The following is a 7,813-nucleotide window of genomic DNA, read 5'->3' on the forward strand; positions in this document are numbered from 1 at the left end:
TTATGCCACAATTTGAAAACAAACTATAACAAAAAACACAGAAGAATCAAAGAAATCAAACACATGAACACCAAGAGTTACTGTGGTTCACTTGCTCAAGATTTGAGCAAGCTATGCCCATGTTGAGCCCCGGGAATCAGGAGCTCGCTGCACTACTATTAATATCGAATCAACAATTTCAACCCTATTTAAGAACACGCTTAAGATCTCCCTTTCTCAACCTAAAAACAACCCGTAATTGGACCTTAGAGAGACTCTACCCTGGAATCCCTAGAAGAAGAGTTATCACACCTTTCACTGAATAATTAACACCTAATCACTCAAGAATTACTCAAGTTACAAAATGATTTCAGATCAATTTACAAACCCTAATTAGAGAACACAACAACTACAAAGAATGCTTTGAAAGAGGAATTGGGGTGAACTAAATTTTTTCTTCCTTTTTATATCGTTGACCCGTAGAGTGATCTCCAGCTGTTGGATTGAAGTTGGATCAAGGTCAGGATCCAACTCAAAACTAACCCAAACAACAACGTTCTACTAATCTCCAATGCAGTGATGTTTCAAGCATTCACTTCAAGAATGTCCACCTTGAATGCTTGAAACTTCTTTAGTGAAGCAAATTCAAACCAAGTCCCTCATAGCTCTTGCGCGCCGCCCCCCCCCCCCCCCCCCCCCTCCCCTCTCTTTCCACTGCTTACTTCACGAACAATAAGTCCAAGCAGCGCTTGAACTTGGCAGGTTTAGATGATATTTGTTCCCATATCAGCAAGATTATCTTCAGTGGAAACTTTCCTCAAATCAATCACTCCTTGAGTGACTAAGTCCCTCACAAAATGAAAGCGGGCATTTACATGCTTCGTTGTTTCATGGTAAACTGGATTCTTTCTTAAGTGGATTATGCTTTAACTATCAGAGTATATGATTACCTTCCCTTTAGTCAGATTTGCTTAAGCTAATAAACTTTGTAGCCAACGGGTTTCCTTGAACACACTAGCAATGGCAATATACTCAACTTTAGTCAATGAGAGTGCTACTATGGGCTGAAGCTGAGACTTCCAGCTTATACATTTTCCACCAAGAGTGAAGTAGTACGAAGTAGTTGACTTTCTCGTGTCTTTGTCACCTACAAAATTTGAATCTACAAAGCCAACCAAGTCAAGTGAAGCATGCCTTATACAAAATTCTAACCCAACATTCAAAGAACTGTTAATATACCTTAACACCCACTTTAGGGCAGCCCAGTGTTCACTGCCAAGGTTAGCCATAAATTAGCTTAGCAGAGAAATGACATATGATAAATCTGGCCTAGTGCTTATCATTGCATACATCACAAACCCAACTACATTAACATAAGGGACAAATTCCATTTTTATAAATTCTACTTCAGTTTTTGGGCATTGGCCTTTATTCAGCACAAAATGGTTTGCAAGGGGCATAGAAACCAGTTTGGAATCTGCCATTCCAAAGTTTGATACCAGTTTACTAAGGTATGATTGTTGACTAACTTTCAGCTAATATTTGATCCTATTTCTAGTTATAACCATTCCTAGGATTTTCTTGGCATTTCCTAAGTCTTTCATGTCAAATTCAAACTTGAGTTTGCCTTTTAGTTCAAGGATCTTTGACTTAGACTTACTAACTAGCAACATATCATCCACATATAATAATAGACATATAGGCATGTTCTCATTCAAGGTAAAGTAAAAACAGCTATCATATCTACTTCTAGTAAACCATATGTTGAAAATAAAAGTATCAAACCTTTTACACCACTACCTAGGGGACTGTTTTAGCCCACTTAAGGACTTATGCAAGAGGCAAACATGGTCAGGCACCCTATAGTCTACACAGCCTATTGGTTGGCATATGTAAATTTTCTCTTCTACATTTCCATGTAAGAAGGTAGTGGTTACATCCAATTGTTCTAACTCTAGGTTATGATAGGCAACTATGGAAAGCATTAATCTAATGATCTTGTACGTTACTACGGGGGAAAAGACTTCATTGAAGTCTATCCCCTCGCATTGGGTGTACCCCTTAGCCATTAACCTAGCTTTGTACCTAGGTGGGTCATTAGCTAAAACACCTTCTTTTATCTTAAACGACCATTTACCCTAGATCAACTTCTGGTCCTTTGGTTTAAGAACCAAGGACCAGGTTTGGTTTACCTCAAGTGACCTCATTTCCTTTTCCACTGCTGCCCTCTACTTGTCTTTCTCCTTGGAGCTCATAACTTCTTCATATGAGTCAGGTTCTATCCTATGCACCTTTGCTCCTACAAGTAAGGTAGTAAAAATTAGTTCAACATATGAAAATTTGGCAAAGGGCCTTACCTCTCTCCTTATTCTGTCCCTTGCAAGTTGATAGTGCTCCAGTTCATCATGTTATGGTTTAGGTGTATTTGCTACAACTTCTTCATCTTTTGATTTAGGATCATTAGGTCTTGGTTGAGCTTTTGGGACCTTTTCATCTTTAGGTTGGGGTGGTTTAGCCTGGTGTACCACAAGTTCCACCTCAATTTGTGTAGTCTTAGTGGATTGGTTTGGATTTTTAGAGGTATTGTGATTACCTACATCATAGTTAATAGCTTTGCAAGGGAAAACCCTTTTATTAAACACCACATCCCTACTTATAATGATTTTTGGGGTAAAAATCATTATAATTGATTCTCTATCTCAAAGCCTATGTCTTTTAGTCCCTTCTTGATATCCCAAGAAAACACACTTTGTGGACCTCGGCTCTAATTTCCCTCTTATTGTGTCTGCATTGGTTGCACACCTAAACACTCTTAGGTGACTAAGATCAGGCCTTCTCTCAACCCACATCTCTTCGGGGCATTTAAAATCTATGGTTGTGGACAGACTTTTATTTATCAGGTAGGCTGCAGTGGCCAGGGCCTCTCCTCAAAAGGTATTTGGCAGCCTTGAGGTGAATAACAAGCATCCTGCCTTTTCTAGAAGGGTCCTATTCACCCCCTCAGCAACCCAATTTTTCTGAGGAGTCTTTCTTACTATTCTATGCCTTAGAATGCCTTGCTCACTATAGAATCTATCAAATTCAACAGTGTAGAACTGTAGCCTATTGTTAGTTATTAGGGCTTTTACTCTCTTGTCTAACTGATTTTCTGCAAGCAACTTCCACTCCCTAAAATTGGATAGGGCTTGATCCTTAGTTCTTAGAAGGTAGACCTACACCTTTCTACTATATTCATCCACAATAGACATAAAATAACTGTTCCCCTCATAAGACTTGACCTTTTCAGGCCCCCACATATCAGAATGGAGATACTTTAGGCAACTAGTGGCTAAGTGAGTTCCCTTTGGCAAGCTCACCCTATGTTGCTTAACTAAAACACAATTCTCACAAAATTCTAAGGTGGACATAGAATCTTTACAAACATTCCCTAGTTACTAAGAATATTCAACCCTTTCTGGCTCATATGGCCCATTCTAAGATGCCATTTTTCAGTAACTAACAGGTTTGAGGAGACTAAGGCAGTGTTGAAACAATCTAAATAGAAGTCACCATATAGGATATATAACCCATTCCTTTTTTCCCCTTTTAGAATCAAGTTTTGGTTTGTATACACATTCAACCACCCATTTTCAGCCTAGTAGCAACAACCAGCTTCATCTAAGGTTCTTGATGAGATAAGGTTCCTCTTGAGTTTAGGGATAAACTTAACTTTAGTCAGTTTTATCAATTTCCCCTTTGCTAGTTGGCTAGATTTCAGGTTTACCCCAAACAAATAGGTTGCTACCATTCTATTTCTGTACTTTCAATTCTAGTTTCCTGGTTTTAAGCCCTGCTATTATTAAATCAAAGCTAGGGACAGTACCGGAGTACTACAAAATATTCTTGACTACTTGGTAGTCATCAGTTAATAAATTTAGTAATATTATGGCAAGGCTTGTCTCTCTTAATTCTTGATCGGTTCCCTTTAGAATGAGGGTCATTTTCAAAAATTCATCTAGGTTTTCCTCTATGGTCTTAGTGCTATGCATCTTATATGAAAATAGGGCATCTTTAAGGAAAGCTAAATTGGGAGCAGATTGAAGAGCATACAGAGATTTGAGCTTACCCCACAATCCCAGAGGGGTTTCGATTCCATCAACCTTCCTCAATACTCTGTCTAAGAGGTTCATCATGACTAAATTATAAGCTTCTTCATCAATCTCCTCCTTCTTCTTTAGTTTCTCTTCAGACTACTTCTTGGGGTCTTTTTCCATAAGGAGGCTAACTTTATTGTGGGAAAGAAGGGCCTTCATCTTCTTCTTCCAACTCCCGAAGTTGATTTGTCATGGTGTAGTGTTTAGGTATAGTGAATTGATAGACTCAAGAACAGATCATTCTTGAATTTCAAGATTCGAACAAAACCCAAAATTGCTCCCATTTTTCTAATTGACACTAATTCACTTAGATTTAAGCATTATGGACTCCTAATTAGATCAATAAACCCTAGAATTGAGAAAGCCCCAAATTTTTGACAACCCTAAAAACCCTAGAATTTTTAGATCTAATTTCCAAAACTCGATTTCCCAAAATCTTGTTACCAATTGTTCTGATACCATTGCTATGCCATAATAATAATAATAATAAACTGTAACAAAAAACACATAAGAATCAAATGAATCAAACACACAAACACCAAGAGTTACCATGGTTCACTTCCTCAAGATTTGAGCAAGCTATGTCTACGTTGAGCTTTAGAAATGGGGAGCTCATTGCATTACTATTAATATCAAATCAACAATTATAGCCCTATTCAAGAACACGCTCAAGATCTCCCTCTCTCAACCTGAAAACAACCCGTAACTTGACCCTAGAAAGACTCTACCCTGGAATCCCTAGAAGAAGAGTTATCACACCCTTCACTGAATGATTAACACCCAATCACTCAAGTTACAAAATGATTTCAGATCAATTTACAAACCCTAATAAGAGAACACAACAACTATAGAGAATGCTTTGAAAGAGGAATTGGGGTGAACTAAAATTTTTCTTCCCTTTTATATCATTGACTCGTATAGTGATCTATAGCCGCTGGATTGAAGTTGGATCAATGGTTAGGGTCCAACTCAAAATTGACCCAAACGACAACGTTCCACTAATCTCCAATGCGGTGACATTTCAAGCATTCACTTTAATAATATAGAGCAATGAAATTTGACATCTTGGGACACCATGATAATAGGCTTTGCAAAGAATGGTCTGGGGAAGGATGTCGTTGATTGCTTCTCTTGATTCAAGTGAATAAGACTAAAAGTAGTTGGTTAGATTTTCATCAGGGTTTTCTTTGCCTGTAGTATTTTGGGTGAATGTGATGAGGGAATGTTGCACTTTGAATAAATGATCAATGAATATCAGATTATTTTATCCATGAAGCATTATTTGAGTATAGTTGACATGTTGGGAAGCACATAATATTTTTATGAAACCCTGGAATTCATTGAAATGATGCCAATGGAGGCAAGTGTTGATGTTCTGGAGACATTGATGAACGTTTGTAGAATTCATGGGAATTTGGAGCTTGGTGATCGATGTGTTGAGCTTATTGAGCAACTAGATCCCTCACCTTTGAATGAGAAGACATAGAAGACAAAGCTAGGCCTTGTACTTGTTAAAGCATCAGATCATGTAAAAGAGAGAGAGAGAGAAAAAAAAAAAAAAAAAAAAAGAAAGGAGAGCAAGTACCATGGCTTTCAAACAGGACACACAACTCATCGAGAGAGTGATAATATATATGCTCTTATTAGGGCTTTGAAGGCTCAAATGAAAGAGGCTGGTTACATGTCAGAGACAAGGTTTGTGCTTAGCAGCCATGCCCATGCTCCCATTCAGATAGTAAAGAATTTGTGGTAATTGCCATGTTGCATTGAAAATCATCTCGAACATTACAGGTAGAAAACTTGTTATATGGGATGCTAAGAGATTCCACCATTTTAAAGATGGATTGTGCTCTCGTTAGGATAATTGGTGACCAGATTTCAGTCTAGGGTACTCAGTTATAGTATGTCGTGTGCCAAACATTTCCTGAATATAATATTGTTTGAGTTTGTTGCTCAACCGAGAGGCCAAAGACAAGTTGAAGAATTTTGTGAAGAATGGTTTTGTTCCTTCCGTTTATAACTTCATACACCATGAGAATTCGATAGATATCCAACTGAGTAGATTTTTTACACATTTAATTAGAAGAATAGGGAAGGTCCCCAAGATATATTTATGTTGTAGTTTTATTGCATAAATTTTTTTATTTCTTAATATTTAGGGAATAATGTTGTCATATATTAGCTGATAATATGCAAGAAGCAAGTTGTTTGCACAAAAATGTTCGATTACTTGCAAGATTTGAGAGGCTATCTGGATTGAGTGACTAGAGTATCCATATTTAGGGGTCAACAAATTCAATTCATTCCATCACTAAAGGCCCATAAATTATATTTTTTATTATTTATTTTTCATTATTTTCATTTCATTAGTGTTATTTTGAAATTTGTTGATATTTGTAATGCAAATCTTTTTTTTTTTTTTTTTTTTTTTCTCGAATGAAAATTTTGCATAGTCATATACACTTTTTTGAATATAAATCTTCACTCAATTTTGCTTATTGAATGTAGGATAGGCTTTGATCTTGTTGACTATTTTCTTTGCTACAGATTTTTGTGATATTAATGTAATATTAATGGCAATTGGATTGGTTTCAAATCTGCAAAACGTGTAGCCATTTTCATTATTAAAATCTGATGACTTGAAAGCTTTTGATGAGTTAGTTCGCAGGCTTTGCATACCAGAATACACAAAAATGTTTGTTTTGGAGATCAGAGAACCTAAATCAAAATCTGTGGTGTATATCAATGTTTTAATACCCGACCCGGGGTGAAACCCGGCCAAGCGACTAGGTCCCGGGTTGGGCGGTTGAACCGGTCTAACCAGTGGGTTAGACCGGTGTTGACGTCAACATGACTTTGAAAATTATAAATCCTAAAATAAAACAATCAGTTTCTCTGAAACTATGGTTGCTTCTTCCTCCTCCTCATAATCTAACTCCCTTACAATAAAACACATAGTAGCCTATTGCATTCTAGTCGCAAAAACCAACAGCCTCCTCCCAAAAACTCAAGAACCTTCCCCATTCAAATCCCAAAATCCACCCAAATCGCAAAAACCCAATAGCCTACTCCATTCAAATAAAAAAACCCAGCAATCTCCTCCATTTAAATTGCAAAATACATCTAAATAGCAAAAACCAGCAGTCTCCTCTCAAAAACCCAGCAACCTTTGCCATTCAAATCCCAAAATCGACCCAAATCGCAAAACCCAGCAACCTACTCCATTCAAATAAAAAAAACCCAGCAATCTCCTCCATTCAAGTCGGAAAAACCCAGCAATCTCCTCCATTCAAATTGCAAAATCGATCCAAATAGCAAAAAGCCAAAAACTAGCAGCCTCCCCTCAAAGAACCGAGCAACCTCCTCCATTCAAATCACAAAATTAACCCAAACTGAAAAATCCCAGCAACTTACTCTATTCAAATAAAAAACAACCTAGTAACCTCTTACATTCAAATCGCAAAATCGCAAAAATTAATAGCCTCCTCACAAAAACCTAGCAGCCTGGAGTGACAATATGAAGAAGTAATGAGATGAAATGAAGAGATCGACAATGGAAGAGAGAAAATATGAGTTAGGGCTTGACAAGGAATGAAAAACTGGGGAAAAGCAGAAAAGAAACCCACTTTTTGGAATTGAAAACCGGGTATAAAAGTTCACTCTGTTTTCTCCCAAAAGCGGTTGGATTGGTTGGTTGCTAC

This window comes from Pistacia vera, unplaced genomic scaffold (genome assembly GCF_008641045.1).
Source record: "Pistacia vera cultivar Batoury unplaced genomic scaffold, PisVer_v2 Contig85, whole genome shotgun sequence".
Taxonomy (NCBI): Eukaryota; Viridiplantae; Streptophyta; class Magnoliopsida; order Sapindales; family Anacardiaceae; genus Pistacia; species Pistacia vera.